Source organism: Caretta caretta, chromosome 21 (genome assembly GCF_965140235.1).
Source record: "Caretta caretta isolate rCarCar2 chromosome 21, rCarCar1.hap1, whole genome shotgun sequence".
Taxonomy (NCBI): domain Eukaryota; kingdom Metazoa; phylum Chordata; order Testudines; family Cheloniidae; genus Caretta; species Caretta caretta.
The window spans coordinates 16,155,236-16,172,525 of NC_134226.1; the positions used below are offsets into that span (position 1 = coordinate 16,155,236).

A 17,290-nucleotide genomic window follows, 5' to 3' on the forward strand; every position below is an offset into this window, starting at 1 on the left:
ATACTGAGAGGATTCCCAGTGGGCAGGGGCAACTCTCAGCTTGTATAAAGCTGGCATAGCCAGGTCCTGTGCCAGCTGCCCCCTGCCAGCATATGGAGTGTGTCAGGAGCAAGAGAGATGGGTTAAGCATCTCAATTGGTGTACTGGCTCTTGGGGATAACCAGCTGCCATAAGTTAGAGCAGCTTCTAGGGTACTCCAAGATTCTGTCTAGATTCAAAGTTGTACCAGTTTAACTTTAAATTAATTTAAAACTGATTTAATTAAACTACTGCAAATCACAATGCAGACACTCTTAATTCTGTTTACATCAGGATTATCTAAATTTAGCATAAACTGATTATTGAATTAAGTTAGATCGATATTGTGATGGTTTCCTCCCAGGTGCCACCTGGAACTGGGGTACCACTGAGCCCTCTGACCCACCAGCCTGGGCTCCCTCTCTCACTGTGCTGCTGTGACTGACTGCAGACCCGCTCCAGGTCCTATAATTCCACCAGCATTCGCACAGGTAGGGACACACCCAGCTGCAGTTACATGCAGGCTCTCTGATCAGCCACTGCATTTGAACCAACAATAGGGAGGCTACAGCCAAAATAACCCCCAGCTTCCCAGCCTAGGACCCCAGAGCTATACTGTCTTGCCCTAGTCCAAACCCAACCAGTATGAATTTTATTATCCAGTTCGCCTCCCCCTCAATGTGGAAAGGAAATGAAATGAAATAGCCTCTCTGAGTTAAGATTCCCATGCACTTCACTTCAAACTCACAGGTTTAGATTAAAACATAAATTCATTAACTACAAAAGATAGATTTTAAGTGATTATAAGTGACAGCAAACAGATCAACGCAGATTACCTAGTAAATAAACAAAAAAGCAAACCAAGCTTTACATACTAGAGAGATAGGATTTGACTTAACAGTCTCTCAACCTGACGGATGATACAAGCGGTCTGCAGATTCTTAAGATACAAGCTGCACTTGCTTTACAGCTTGGAATCCCAAGGTTTTTCAATTTCAGGCTAGAAATTCCTTTAGCCTAGGTCCAGCACTTCCCCGCCAGTTTAGTCTTTGTTCCTCAGGTGTTTCCAGGAGTCTTCTTGTATGAGGAGTGAAGAACAAAGGAAGATGTCACTTCCTGTCTTATATAGTTTTAGCATAGGGTGGGAACCCTTTGTTTCAAAACTTGGTTCCCAGACCGGTTTGTGGAAAAATACTGACATCCCAAGATGGAGTCCAGAAACATGTGGTCTGGACACATGCCCTTGCAGTGTTATAGCAGCCATTGCTTACAGGCTGGCCAAAATGCCCACAGGAAGGTTAAGCTATTCTACAGTCCATTGTTTTTGCTGATGGCCTATCAGCCCTGTCTGGCATCTTCATTGTTGTACCTGAAAGGCTGGCTGTGGGTGTATTCCAGAGTAAGCCCATTTGAAATACAGATCCCTAGTCAATATTTAGAACTTCAGATACCAAAATGATACATGCATACAAATAGGACGTATTCAGCAAATCATAACTTTTCCAATGACACCTCACATGATCATTGTGAAGAATATGGGGTGCAGTGTCACAGATATAAATCTCTTTTAAATCAGACTAAGCATCTACACTGCATTTTGCACCAGTTTAATGAAATTAGATTGAAGTCACTGATCCTGCAAACATGTTTAACTAGACTACCAGGAGTAGTTCCATTGACTTCAGTTATGGTCAATGTTCCCTCTAATTTTTGACGGGCCGTTTGCCCAAAAAATTTCTTCTGTGCAAATTTTTGACAGGCCATGTGCGCAAAAAATTTCTTCTGTGCAGATTGTTGTGCTTCTGTGCAAATTTTTGTGCGCATGGTATTTCGCTGTGTGTGCAGGGTTTAGGATCTGTGTGCACACGCACACAGCTTAGAGGGAACAGTGGTTATGGTTGGTAGCATATATGTGTTTGCAGGATCACCGTCTTAGTTAAAACAGTGTAACTCTAAATATAGGCAAGGCCTAAGTTACAGCTGGACCAGAACTGGAGCTTGCATCGATTGATCCACAAAATCAGACAGCTGTGTCTGGCCCCCAGCATTCTCCTATGTTAGTGCAAGAGAGACGACAGCCCATCAGCGGTTCTCAAACTTCAGGTTTCAGAGTAGCAGCCGTGTTAGTCTGTATTCGCAAAAAGAAAAGGAGTACTCGTGGCACCTTAGAGACTAACAAATTTATTTGAGCATAAGCTTTCGTGAGCATTCAGATGAAGTGAGCTGTAGCTCATGAAAGCTTATGCTCAAATAAATTTGTTAGTCTCTAAGGTGCCACAAGTACTCCTTTTCTCAAACTTCATTGCACCATGACCCCCTTCTGACAACAAAAATTACTACATGAGCCTGGGCCAGGGGCAGAGCGCTCAGGCTTCGGCTTCGGTCCCGGATCCCAGCGAGTCTAATGCTGGCCCTGGCGAACCCATTAAAATGGGCTTGCAACCCACTTTGGGGTCCTCCCAACCCCCAGTTTGAGAACCACTTGCCCAGATATTCCAATCTCGTGAAAATAGCAGAGTATGCAGGCTTGAAATTGACTTTCTATGAGCTGTCAAGATAATAAGGCTTGATTGCTTGAGTCTTTAAAGATAAATTGCTAATAATTTCAGAATACATTCAAACAAATAACTGGATATTAATGCAAAGTATTCTTGCAAAATACAAAACATACAAAGAGCGATCAAGAGCCTGGATATCAGAAAGAAAATGACGCCAACCAAAACCCCTTGTTGTACAATAAAATAATGACTACCCAGAAAACTGTTATCAAAGAACAGTATCAGAACACAGCTCCCAATAGGACTTCGTCTGGGGGGATAAGGTAAGTGCCTATAGCAGGGTTCCTTCCTCTGAAGGGGTTGATTTGGGACACAGCTGGAGACAGCATCTAGTAGCAAAAGGAGCTTTGGTTTGCTCCAGTCTGGCAGTATGTCCCTTTATAATATTGGGTTACAGGTGAGTAGAAACTGCAGAACAGCCTTTGTTTATTGCCCCTTTAAAGAAAATGGCTTAAGACATTTGAGGCAGTGTATCCTAGCGGATGAGATCAGGAGACCTGAGACTTCCCCTCCCTGTGCCTCAGTTTCCCCATCTGTAAAATGGGGGCAGTGAAACTTATCTCCTTTGTAAAGTGCTTAGAGATCTACTGGGGAAGAGTGCTATATAAGAGCTAGCTGTTGTGATAAATAAAGAGCTCTATGGCAGCCATCACTTTTCACCAGAGCCTGCTGAAGTCAGTGGGAAACTCTCCATTCACTTCCGTGGGCTCTGGCTCAGGTTTTCAGCCAGTTACAGCATCTTCTTTTGGCAGTCCAACCCCCAGCAAGCTAGGAGTAACTTTGCAGGGAAACAACCCGTGTCACATTGCCATTGTAACCATAGGGGGCGCCACTGACAGTTGGACCATGTCTGGGCAAGAACTGCCACCAGTTGCTGTCCAAAGGAGCCAGGGAAATGAACCTGGAGAATCTGCTTGTCTGACAAGTATTGAGACTGCCCCAGTCTCAGGGGGAAAGTGACAGCATGAGCAGACCATTGCCCCTCTCCCCCCTGGAATGGGTGATGGTTTGGGTTCGAAACCGGCCTCTGCACCTGCCTGTCTCTCAACCCCGACCAAACCCCTCTCCACTTGAGTCCTCCTGTGCTCAGCTAATCCCAAGTCCTGCCATGTCCCCTGCCCGCCTCCCATGTGATGGAGGGGTCGAGTTCTTCAAAGAACTTCACACTCTCTCCCCACCAACGTCATCTCCGCCTTCCCACCCAGCTGCAGACCTCAGCCTGTTCTCCTTTATTCTCTGTAACCCTCTGTGCCCTAGAACACAGGGTGCGCTCCCCCTTTAACAGCAGGCCTCGCGGTTAGTAGGTCTCTGTTCCAAGTTCTGGCCCTTGAAAGAAAGGTATTCTGGAGATATCGTTCCCAGGGGGGTTCTGGGAATTGTAGGCTGTTGCAAGGCATGCTGGGAAAGAGTGCCAGGCTATATAAAGAACAATCTTCCCTCAGGGTATCTCTGCACTACAAGTGGTACAGTGGTACAGCCATAGTGTAGACGCAGGCTAGTCACAGAAGTGGTTTTTCCTTCACTGTAGTAAATCCACCTCAGCAAGAGGCAGTAGCTAGGCCGACAGACGAATTCTTCTATCGTCCTAATGGTGTCTATGCTGGGTCTTAGTCTGGCTTAACGACATAGCTCAGGGGGTTTGAATTTTTCACACTCTTGAGTGACATAGCTCGGTGGATCTAAGTTTTAGGTGTAGCCCAGGTCGCAGACAAAAGAGGTGACAGAGAAGCTGGGCTTTTTGTGGGGTTTCCCCTATAGAAAGGGAGGCTAGCTTCGGTGTGGAGTATCTGCCAAACAGAGCTAGAGTGCCCAGGCCAGGCAGCACTGGTGAACAGGCTGTGAAGAGGCAGGACTTTGCTGAACCCTGGGAAGCGATGACGGAAAAGACTAGGGATAGTAGAATACTTCTGTGGGCTGGAGGCCCCGTGTTTCCACCTGTCTCTGGTCAGGTGTCCCAGACTGTGGCTTCCAGAGATGGTGGGAGGAAACTCCCCTGAGTAGGGCAGACCCTGGGAGAAAGGCTATTGACCCTGTGGAGGGATGTTTCATATGGACTGTCCTTGTTTTGTACGGACTATCCTTCCCCTGCAAGATGAGAATGTTCAGTGATTTAACTGCAGGGCCAAATCACCCTACCAGCCTGGGAAAACTGAGGCAGTGGCTCCACCTCCATGCTGGAGAGGTATGATGGCTGTTATATGGGTACTCCCTCTATTTTATTTACTGCACAGGCTGATGGTACTATCTGCATCTGCTGTAAGGTGATGAGAGGCGTGCGTCACTGTGTTTTAGTCTATAAAAAAAGCCAAGTGACAGTGCTATGGCACCCTATGGAAGTTCCTGCCCAGGTGACCGCCCTGCTTGCCCGCCCCTAGAACCAGCCCTGACTGTGGCAGAACAATGGCTCTCTGGCTGCGGCCTGAGTGGGTGAGTAAACATGTCAGCACAAGCCTGCTGTGCCTCTGAGCAGGACAGCAGGATTTAATATTAGTCTACCATGAGGCCAAGGGTCAGCAGCCAAGGGGAGATCATCCATCAAGGCCAGTAGCCCTCTCTTTGGTGATTTGTTCCTCAAAAACATTTCTTATTCCTTGTAACTTTCTTCTTACACTTTCTCCTCCTCTTTATGGTTTCACTCTGGCTGGATTTCCGCTTGCTGAAAGACACCCACTGTGCCCAAACAATCTCTTGAAGCTCGACTTCTAAGCAGTCTGATTTGTTTCCTGAGAACGGCCATACTGGGTCAGACCAATGGTCCATCTAGCCCAGTAGCCTGTTTCCAGCCCATGTCAGATGCTTCAGAGGGAATGCACAGAACAGGGCAATTCCTGCTTCACTTTCCGTATAGGGGCATGCATGGACTCTCTTCTGGTCGCCCTCTTCTGTTGTAAGGCCTTCTCTGAACACGGAAGTTGCATCAGTTTGAAAACTGATTTAGTTAATCCAGTGCAAATCATAGAATCATAGAATATAAGGGTTGGAAGGGACCTCAGAAGGTCATCTAGTCCAACCCCCTGCTCGAAGCAGGACCAATTCCCAGTTAAATCATCCCAGCCAGGGCTTTGTCAAGCCTGACCTTAAAAACCTCTAAGGAAGGAGATTCTACCACCTCCCTAGGTAACGCATTCCAGTGTTTCACCACCCTCTTAGTGAAAAAGTTTTTCCTAATATCCAATCTAAACCTCCCCCACTGCAGCTTGAGACCATTACTCCTCGTTCTGTCATCTGCTACCATTGAGAACAGTCTAGAGCCATCCTCTTTGGAACCCCCTTTCAGGTAGTTGAAAGCAGCTATCAAATCCCCCCTCATTCTTCTCTTCTGCAGGCTAAACAATCCCAGCTCCCTCAGCCTCTCCTCATAAGTCATGTGTTCCAGACCCCTAATCATTTTTGTTGCCCTTCGCTGGACTCTCTCCAATTTATCCACATCCTTCTTGAAGTGTGGGGCCCAAAACTGGACACAGTACTCCAGATGAGGCCTCACCAATGTCGAATAGAGGGGAACGATCACGTCCCTCGATCTGCTCGCTATGCCCCTACTTATACATCCCAAAATGCCATTGGCCTTCTTGGCAACAAGGGCACACTGCTGACTCATATCCAGCTTCTCGTCCACTGTCACCCCTAGGTCCTTTTCCGCAGAACTGCTGCCTAGCCATTCGGTCCCTAGTCTGTAGCTGTGCATTGGGTTCTTCCGTCCTAAGTGCAGGACCCTGCACTTATCCTTATTGAACCTCATCAGATTTCTTTTGGCCCAATCCTCCAATTTGTCAAGGTCCTTCTGTATCCTATCCCTCCCCTCCAGCGTATCTACCACTCCTCCCAGTTTAGTATCATCCGCAAATTTGCTGAGAGTGCAATCCACACAATCCTCCAGATCATTTATGAAGATATGCCTATGTGGACAAATAATATTTATTTAAAACTAGTTATATTGTCTTAACTTGCATCTGTAAACCTACCAGCACAAGTTAACCTGATATTAAACACAAGCTTACATTGAAAGGACTTTAAGGTTGCAAAATCAAGCACTCAGAAGTTAGGCAATGCTAGAATTAAGGCTGCGTATGCAACCTTAATTTGGCCCCTTGTGCATGTGCATATACGGTACAATACAATTTTTAATGACATAATCACATACTTTCCCCCACACACACACACACAGAACCTTGCCTCATTCAATGCACAGGCTGAGCCTGCTCTGGGAATGAATCAGGCCTGTGTAGCTAAGCAGGCCATCTTGGCCGACTTGACGCTCTTTTAACATAGTTTTGGATGTGTAACTTCCTAGCCGGTTTTAAAAGCAAATTGCTGGTTTTAAAAGCAAACTAAATTCCATCATATGGACAGGTATGTGGTTCATCAGCAGGGTTGGCACCTTCAGATCTACTGCACAGATCTCTCTCACTTGAGATAAGGGGAGGATCCAAAAGCAGCAGTAGGTGTTTATTCTCTGGACCAGAACTAAAGAGGGTGGAGCACTTTGCCAGCAGATTGTATAGACTTCAGAAATTATACATGATTTTCTAAAGCAAAGTAACTCTCTTGGTCCTCTATATGGTGGATAAATTATCACTGAACAGGATGTTGGTGCCTAGGAACCAGTAATCATGACCTGACTATATTCAATATGGGCAAACAGAGTACAGTTCCAACAAGTAATAGAATGACTTGGTGCTTCAAAATGTCCAACTTCCCAAAGCTGAGGAAAATTACAAGAAAAATTGACCAGGAGGAAAAGCATAGGCGGGAAAATGTGAATGAAGATTGGAAGCTCTTTAAGAAGGCTTGGTTAGATGGCCAAAAAAAAAGACCATTCCACAGTTAAGAAAGAGGACAACTCTGCATAAAAACCATCTTGGTTCAGTTAGAAAGTGAAGGCAGCAATTAGAAATAAAACTTTATAACAAATGAAAAAAGTAAATAACAATCAATACAAGTGAGGAGGTATGAAATATAGACAATAGATAAGTGAAGCTAAAGACACCAGGGAAAAATTCATGGCTGGGAGGCCTAAGGACAATAAAAAGTTTTAAGCGTATTGGGAACATAAGAAATCTTAACAATGGAATAGGCGCATTACTCTATGGAGATGGAAAATTGTTAATAATGATGCAGAAAAGGCAGAAGTGATCAATAAATATTTTCTGTCTATATTTGGAAACAAGCAGGATGTACTTTTTTCGCACAAGGATTATGAATCACTTAGGACAGGTGTGGGCAAGCTACAGCCCAGGGGCTGCATCCGGCCCTCGAGACGTTTTAATCTGGCCCTCGACCTCCCACCAGGGAGTGGGGTCCGGGGCTTGGCCTGCTTCACGCGGCTCCCAGAAACAGAGGCATGTCCCCCGCTCTGGCTCCTACGCATAGGGGCAGCCAGGGATATCCACATGCTGCCTCTGACCCAAGCTCCGCCCCCGCAGCTCCCATTGGCTCCCATAATTAATATTCCTGCCTTTCCCCCTATCTAATGTAACTGTGAATCTTCATCTGACTGCTACTAAACTGGGGGCCTCTATCACACCTTGTCACTGCAGGTAAGGCACAGTGGCTGTTGGGGCATGGGGCTAATTTGGGAGGGCAGTTAGGGAACCGACAAAATGGCTCTGAGCTGGATAGCTGGCTAGGTTCATCATTTATCCAAACTAGCTTGCCCACACCTACTGAGTATACCAACACCGCTGGCCCAAATCTGTTGTAAGTTACCAATGAAATGAGTTTGCTGGTCTCAGTTGAGCTCCTCGTGGTTCTTTGTGAATGCACGGATATGCAGAGGCCCAAGACTAACAGCAGGGGGTGCTATGAGTTAAAGATGAGGCACATTTGCAGAGTTGGAATAGCAAGGGGGGCTGCAGGCTGGATTTGAGGGGTCTCAGCAGAGCTGGGAGGGGAGCCCCAGAATGGGGCAGGATCGAGGGGGTCTCAGCAGCGCTGAGATGGGAGCCCCAGGCTGGAAGAGCAGGGCGCTGAGGGTCCAGATTGCGGGGTCTCAGGAGAGCTGGGAGGGGAGTCCTGCACTGGGGTAGGATTGAGGGGTCTCAGCAGAGCTGCCAGGGGAGCCCCAGGCTGGAAGAGCAGGGCGCCGAGGGTCCAGATTGCGGGGTCTCAGGAGAGCTGGGAGGCGAGCCCTGGACTGGAATGGTGCGGGGCTGTGGGGCAGGATTGATGGGTCTCAGCAGAGCTGCCAGGGGAGCCTGAGGGGTATCAGCAGAGCTGGGAGGGGAGCCCCAGGCTGGAATAGCGGGCGGCGGGGGGGGAAGCTGTGGGTCAGGTTTGTGGGGCATTACTGACCACGTTTTGCAGAGCCCCTGCCCTGCCGCTGTGGACGCTGGGCGCTCCGGGGTGCAGGGGAGCCGGGCACCAGTGTGCCCTGGCCAGGCTGCTCGCCCCTTTCCCCGCACCCTGGCCCGCGCCCCTTCGCGGGCGCCTTTCCCAGCCTGTGCCGGGCGCCGGCCCCTCGCTGGGAGCTTGGGTGGGCAGCGCTGCCTCCCTCCTCCGGAGCCGTGACGGGGCCATCAGCCCTTCGGGGCGGAGTGCAAAGAGCCCGGCCTCCCGGGCCTGCAGCGGGGGGGGGGGGGGGAGCCCCGGGACACGCCTCCTCCCGAGGAGAACAAAAACCAGCCCCCAGCGGAGCCCAGCCGGGTAGTGCAGCGCCGAGCCGAGCCGAGCCCAGCCCAGCCCAGTCCAGTCCAGTCCAGCCCAGCCCAGCCCAGCCCAAGGTACGTGCCTTGGGGCAGCTGCTCCCACGGCCGGGGGCCTGGACGCTGCCCCATGCCGGCCGGATCCCCCGTGGGCTCCCTCGCTTGCAGAGCCCCCAGCCCCACGCCCTGCATCGGGCAGCAGCTCCCTGTCCGGCCAGGCCCAGCCCAGCTCTGCTCCGGGGCTTTCCACCCAGCGCCGGAGCCTGCGTCAAAGGAGCCGCGCTCCGGACCATTAGTGTGAAAGCCAAGGGCTTGAGTCAGAAAAGGAGCTGGCCAGTGTCCTTTTGCTCTGGGGAGTTGGGGGAGAGGGATAGATGGTGGCGGGGGGAGCCCTGGTTCTGTTATTACGCGGATTTTGTGCTGCCCTGGGAGGCTGGTGCCCAGGGAAGTGCTAAGGGGCACCGGGTCTGGTTTAGCTCTCTTGGACCCCAGTCATCAAACGGGGCTGTTCTCCAGAGCAGGGCAACTTTGCACTGCTCCCAGCTACAGAGCCAGCCGCATCCCTGCCTCGGTTACGTGCGCACTGAATTCGGAGTGACTGCAAATCGAGCTGGCTTGGAGGTGCTGAATTCAGAGCAGGGTTTCCGGGTTGCTCCCTTCTGCCCCCCCCCTCCCCAAAATCTTTAGGGGAGTCATCCGAGTGCATGGCTCTGCTGCTGCCGGACCAGCACCGGGATGAGCTGCCCAACGCAGGCTGGGGTTGTAAACATCTCCCACGCCCCAAAGCTGGGTTGTTCGGAAGAGAGGTTCAGAACTCGGGACCAGCTGAGTCTCTCCTCTGGGTTCGGGTTGCAAATCCCAAGGCTGACTGGTCCAGGGGCTTTGTTTCAGGTCCAGGTTTTTGAGGGTCCCTTTGGATTATAACCTGTGCTACCAAATATCATCCCTGTCATGGCTACACAGACAGAGCTGCCCCACAATTGTATTTCAGGGCTGTGAAGTTGTACATCCCCAATGTCCTCCCCACATCTCCCTGTTCCTGGCTCTGGCAGGCAGGTAGGATCTTGCCGCTGTTCAGAGGAGTTCTTCAGTCATGTAGTGTAAAGCTGCCTGCATCTCGGCCCTGTTTCAGCAGTAACATCAGCTTGTTACAATGGAATCCCATCACCAGCCAGTGTGTGCAAAGACTCCCCCACACCTGCCAGGGCAGCATGTTAGTCTTGTGCACGGATATCCGTAGCAGGAGAGGGGCTTGCCCATGCCACAGCAAGTGCCAGGCAACGTCCTGGGCTGTGTTTCGGTTTGACTATTGTGATCTACCTCTCTGAGCTTCCAGGCTGCCTCCGTTGCACGCGGGGCATGGCAGGAACCCTCTGAACAAAGCGGTATGCTGTGACGCTGGGAGACCCTTGGGTGAGGATGGAGTAATCATCATGCTATACTTCTGGGTGAACGTAGAAATGAAGGGTTCATGCTGCTGGCTGGAGCTGCGCGTGGTGGGGTCTGGTCTGGGGCAGGCTTCATCTGCACGCGTATAGCTCTGTGAGTGCTCCTCAGTCCTGGGTTCTAGCACCTCCTATTTCAGTCTTGCACCCCTGTTAGCTCTGCCAGTGGCCCTCAAGCCTGACCTGCAATGGCAGTAGTCCTACGTCTTCCTGCAGCCCTGTCTGTGCCCCACAATGCTGACGCCCCACTCGCTTCCCCCAGATCACCTGTTCTTCCAGACCTGGGCCAAATCATGTGATGGGGTTTTGACGCAGAGTCCACAGTGAATGTTTACTGAGACCTCCCCAACTCGTTTCGCCTGTGACCAAAGTCTGGAAATGAGCTTGGTCTTCACACCACCTCTTGCCAGTGCTTAGACCCTTTGCTTTTTTGAGCATGAGTAGCACCCATCCTGGTGGATAAAGGCATGGGCCCAAGTTCTGATCTCTGCGATTGTGGAGAATCCTACAGCCATGTTTTTTGACATATTTTGGGGGAAATGTGTGAGGCTGAGGGGAAAATAAGACTGGACACAAGGTGTAAGTTTTTAACGGTGAGAGTCGTTAACTCTTGGAACATGTTACCCAGGGTCGTGATAGATTCTCCATCACTGACCATTTTTTAATCAAGGCTGGATGTTTGTTTTTCTAAAAGATCTGCTCTAAGAATTATTGTGGGGCCATTCTCCGGGCTGTGTTACGCAGGAGGTCAGAGGAGATAATCACAATGGTCCCTTCTGGCCTAGGAACCTAGGAATTTATGAACATTTGAACAAGAAAAGCAGGCTGACATCATCCTGCTCAGTGGCATTTCCGCCTCCCTCGTGGCAGGAAATTGTGTGTGCTCTGTATCTCGGAAGGGAGGCTGTCTGTGTGATTATATCTAATGGGGAAACCTGACCTATAGCTCCTAGAGTTCAAAATTGTGAGTATCCCTGAAGCAGCAAAGAGAACTTCACTAGTGCCCTTCATTTGGGGCTCTCAAAGCATTTTGCTATCTCTAGTTATAACCCACTCTGAAGTAGGTAAGAATTTGTATTTCCGTTTTGCAGATGGTTGTGGGGAAGGGGAACTGAAGCTCTGAGCAGAGGGGACTTGCCTAAGATCAGTAGCAGGGTTGGGCGTGGAACTCAGGAGTCCTGTCTCCTAATTGCCCTGCTCTAACTTCCCTTTTTGGTCTGGATAAAGGTTGCATTCCTGTAAACTTCAAGGACTGCCTCCTCAGTTGGTGTAAATCAGTGTACTGCTTGCTTCCCTGAAACAACTAGAGTTGCACCGATTTATACCAGCTGAGGATGTGGCCCAAATAAATGATTTTCAGCCCTCTGTTAAAGCAAGAAATCCAGATAGGTGTTGTTTGCACAAATTAAGAGCAGAGATTGTAGGAGGGGGAGTTAACCAGAGCTGGGCAACAGAGCCATCCCTTGGGTAGGGCGAATCAGAGCAACCGCTCCAGGCCCCACACTTTGGGGGGGCCCCGCAGGTCGATGCAATTGGCCAGTGCGGTTGGTCCTGGAAGAGATGAATCCGTCCCTTCCACCCCGGGCCCCTCACCCCCCTAGGGATGGCCCTGCTGGGCAAGGTACACCAGACACTTACTAGCTGGTGTAAACCTATTTGCTGGAGGTCAGCTCAAAACATGAGGGTCAAGGGCCAGTGAGCCAACACCTTGGTGAGAAACCAAGCACTGGGATACCAGGGAGAGGGAAGGTATTGAGGTTGCTAATTGACACAGGGACACCTCTTCCCCCCATGCAGAGCTTTGGGAAGGGGTTGTCTTGGCTCCTCTTTCCCATTCCTTGTGGCTGCAAGGTCTGGCTTGTGGGATCCACCTTCTCCCCAATGAATAGCCTGCAGCTGCTCAGAGCTTGGCAAAGGTAGTGCCAAGATACTCCTCCCTCTGCCCTCTGGGCAGGCTGTTACAGAGGCTTGGTATGAACTGGATGTGTGGCTTGTCTCCCTACTTGGGAGGGTGGGGGTTATTCAGTGGGGTTTTGTGCCTTTCCCAGCCAGAACCCCAGTGCATCTTAGAGCATCTGTACCGAATACTGCCTTAGAACTGGTGAGGTCTGCTTCAGGATTCTGTCTCCTGGGGAGGGCAAAGCAGCCCATAGAGCCTAGGATCTGACTCTGTTCTCAAAAGAGAAAAGGAGGACTTGTGGCACCTTAGAGACTAACCAATTTATTTGAGCATGAGCTTTCGTGAGCTACAGCTCACTTCATCTGATGCATACCGTGGAAACTGAAGAAGACATTATATACACAGAGACCATGAAACAATACCTCCTCCCACCCCACTCTCCTGTTGGTAATAGCTTATTTAAAATGTGTATGATAATCAAGGTGGGCCATTTCCAGCACAAATACAGGTTTTCTCACCCCCCCACCCCCTTTTTTTTTTTCCCCCAAAACACACACACACACAAACTCACTCTCCTGCTGGTAATAGCTTATCCAAAGTGACCACTCTCCCTACAATGTGCATGATAATCAAGGTGGGCCATTTCCAGCACAAATCCAGGTTTTGGGGGGGGGGGGGTGAGAAAACCTGTATTTGTGCTGGAAATGGCCCACCTTGATTATCATACACATTTTAAAGAGAGTGGTCACTTTGGATGGGCTATTACCAGCAGGAGAGTGGGGTGGGAGGAGGTATTGTTTCATGGTCTCTGTGTATATAATGTCTTCTGCAGTTTCCACAGTATGCATCCGATGAAGTGAGCTGTAGCTCACGAAAGCTCATGCTCAAATAAATTCGTTAGTCTCTAAGGTGCCACAAGTCCTCTTTTTCTTTTTGCGAATACAGACTAACACGGCTGTTACTCTGAAACCTGTTCTCAAAAGGTTCCTGGTATGTGCTAAATGACTTGCATTAAATAGGGCTGGTCAGAAAATGAGGGAACAGGGGAAATTCCCTGCAGGAAAACCTTGCTTTTTGCTGAAAAAGCAAATAGCTTTCTTTTTGATTCTGCCCCTCATTCCGCAGCCTGGATTTTCCATGGAGAGCACATGCTTCGCATCAAACTGTTCAATTAGTAGAAAACCCCAGTTTTTTCCAGACTGGGTGGAAAACTTGCAGCCAGCCCTCTTGTGGAATGCCTGGGGATCCATGCGGTCCTGTGGCTGCAGTACCTCATTCCTCAGGAATTTCACTGCCCTTTAGCACTAATGAACGGCCATGTATGGTAACCTGGCTAGTGAACAGTGGTCTGGTGTTTACATGGCCAGCTCTTTCTCTTCTGTTGTGGAGCAGGCTCAGGGACATGGCTTGTCCCCCCTGGTAGCAGCAGAGGGCTCGGCCCGGTCTCTAGTGGAAATTTTCTGCCTCTCTCAAAGCCACTCCTGAATATGGCATGACTGAGTCTGTCTGGGTTTGGGGAAGCTGTCTGCTTGGAAGGTCAGGTGTGCACTGGCAAGCTCTGTGTGCGGATCCTGTGCTAGCCATGGGCTGCTGCTAGTCTCTCTCTTTCATGGACCCTAACTCATCCTGTACTGACTCCATGCTCCAAGTCAAAACCCACGGAAAGGCCTCGCACAGTGAGTGCTGCTCTCCTCAGCTAGACTGATCTGGTCCCAGATTGCACTGGTCATCATGCTGCGAGGCTTGAGACCTGATTCTCTTTTCTCTCGCACTGGTCTGATGTGCGTGTATCTCTACTGACTTAATGGGGTAACTTCTGATTTGCACCAGTGTGAGTGAGGGTTGGCCCCTAGGTCTCTTTTGGAACCTCTGCTTTAGCAAATATCTGCCTTCCATTTACTACACGTGGGCTAATTCCCAGTTGACCTATTCCTTGTGCAGTCACTTACACCGGTACACAGCTGAGGTAAATTGCTACAAAATCAGAGTGACCGTGTGCTACACCCACTTCACACTCCATCTACACAGGTGGAAGTGACATAAGGTAGGAGAGAGTTGGGCCCTCCTGGCTAAACTGCCAAAAGCACTCTAAACTCTGGCCTCAAAGAACCCCTGAAAATCTGGTCCCAATGGTAGGTGGTAAGGCCTCAAAAATCTTTCCCTGTAACTTTCCTCAGTGAATTGGATATATCTTTGCAAAATGATTGTCCTTTTCTTTGCTGCCCAGACGTCTGACCTCTCCAGGCCCCTTGGAGTTGCGGCTCCTGCCAATTACCTATCCTCTGCAAATCTCGTTAGCGTCCTGATTACTTCCAGTAATCAGGGCGACTTTAAATCAGACCCCAGGCCCTGTGGTCCCTCTCTAGATCCCTCTCCCTCAGTTCCAGACTCTGACACTGGTTTCCAGGCCACGTGAGAGTTCTCCTGGATAAATAAGTGTGAATTAACTTTACAGGTGGGATTTCATGCCACACTGTTAAATGCTCTACTGCAATCCAGGTGCATTAAATCTGCCCTCCTCCTCTGCTAAATAACCTTTTAGTATGGCCAGAATTAATTGGTATCTAACCTTTTCCCCCCACATTGCATTGTATAGCTGTCCCCTCATCTCTAAATCCAAGGCAATTGCTGTATAAATCATGCTCACCCATTATGGCGTGTAGAGGATGGACAGACCATCCGTGAACGTTCTTACACTGGAATGGCGGAGAGGCGCACCGGGAGCTACTTTTTTGCAGTGACACCGTGGTGCTCTTCAGAGGTGCTAATGAGGCCGGATTCTTGTCTGCAGCTGTGCCTAGCCTGAGGGAGGGGAAATGGGATGGAGCTACACAGACTTGCTGCACATTCTAAGGATCTGGCCCAAGCCATGTGGGGCCAGAATTGTTAAAGAGCCAGATTTCCAAGTGCTCAGAGCCCCTGATTGGGGCCAGGGGGTCCAAAATAGTCAGCACCCAGCACACTGAACTCTGGTGAAAATCTGTCCCTGTGTCACCCTCCCTGATCCTGGCCACTGTAGACTTGTTTCAAAATCACCCAGAGGCACTGAGCAAGGTCAAGCAGCTGTTGGTCCCCTGAGGGAGAAGGGCAGTGAGTGTGGTGGGGTAATAGGTCAGGATGACATGTTTCTCTTCAGAGAAGTAATGCTCAGATTTTCATACTCATCACCCCAGCGGTGGGATTCCCCTGCAGCCTGATCAGACCTGCTGTGGTTTGTGTCTGAAAGGTGGAAAAACCCATGAAACTTTTACAAGTGAAACTCCAGGGAGAGCTTGTAAAACTGGTGTTTTCAGATTGGTTCAACTATACTGGGATAAGTGAAGCAGTACAACCCCGTCGGGTGAATGCAGTTAAACCAGTGTAAAAGTGCCTTATACGGGTATGGCTTACTCCCATGTGAGAGGGGAAACAAGCTATACTTGTAGACACACATTTATACCAGCATGACTGTAGCCACACGAGGTGTTGAACCATTTTAATTGTTTTGGTTTAAAAACAATACCCCCCCCCCACCCCCCTAACGGATGACGTTCTACTGTGTATAGAGCAGGCCTGAGTGGAATGAGCATATTGATCTGAAGATACTCCGTGACAAGCCTGCTGTTCTGGGTGCAAAATACAATAAGCAAGACCCCCGTCTACTAACAAGTTGGGCCTCCTACCACTCCAGTGCCCACACCTGGGGCTCATCTAAATACAGTTTCATTGAAATTGGCTTAAAACCCAATTTTAAACTGTTCATGCAGGATCTGGAGCCCTCCTGCGGGTGAATCAGGTTTGTGTAGTGAAGGAGGCGGTTGCCTGTAGGACCCCAACTTGTTTGTTGCAGCAGTTGAAAGGCATAGTGTGAACGAGGCAGGGAACTGCAGCAGGAGAAAGGAGGGTTTGATGGTTAAGGCAGTAGAATGCTGCCCTGGAAAACTGGATTCTTCATGGTAAGTGCTGCCCAGAGCCTGCCTCACCCTGTCCCATGCCCTCCCACACCCAAACTCTTCTGCTGCTGCGGGGAAGGGGGGGGTGGCCCAAGACGCTTCGCTTAGATCAGCTTAATTTACGGCCGCAAGGTAAGCTGATCTAAGCGAAGCGTCTTGGGCCACCCCGCCCTTCCCAGCAGCAGCAGAAGAGTTTGTCCCATGCCCTCCCACACCCAAACTCTTCTGCTGCTGCTGGGAAGGGCAGGGTGGCCCAAGACGCTTCCCTTAGATCAGCTTACCTTGCGGCCGTAAATTCACAGGCCCAACCAGTTTTAAACAAATCAGATTGGTACAAATCTCCTGCATGAACAGTTTAAAATTGGGTTTTAAGCCAATTTCAATGAAACTGTATTTAGACGAGCCCCAGGTGTGGGCACTGGAGTGGTAGGAGGCCCAACTTATTAGTAGATGGGGGTACTTATTGTATTTTGCACCCAGAACAGCAGGCTTTTCACGGAGTATCTTCAGATCAATATGCTCATTCCACTCAGGCCTGCTCTATACACAGTAGAACGTCCTCCGTTGGGGGGGATTTATTGTCTCTGCCACAAAGTTCCTGTGTGATGCTAGTCTAACCCGCACATCTCCTGTCACCGTCCAGTGGCACCAAGACCACTGAGAGATTAATGAGGCTGCTACAGCCTTAGCTAAGAGCCCTGTGGCTTTTAGCTCATGCAGTAGAGGCTCATGCATTTAGCTCCAGAGGTCCCAGGTTCGAACTTACCCACCAACGTCGGGGGTCTGTTGGCCGTAC

At 49.7% G+C, this 17,290-nt stretch overlaps 1 protein-coding gene across 3 annotated transcripts in view; it reads left to right on the forward strand.

Moving 5' to 3' along the window:
- The first annotated feature begins 9,185 nt into the window (after positions 1 to 9,185).
- CSRP1 (cysteine and glycine rich protein 1) overlaps positions 9,186 to 17,290 on the forward strand; it is a 36,402-nt gene continuing 28,297 nt past the window's right edge. The window contains exon 1 of one of the 3 annotated variants that reach the window (XM_048826723.2): positions 9,186 to 9,295. The gene's annotated coding sequence lies outside the window, so the exon portion shown is untranslated. The remainder of the gene's footprint in view (positions 9,296 to 17,290) is intronic. The other 2 variants (XM_075122028.1, XM_048826724.2) reach the window with 2 other exon arrangements.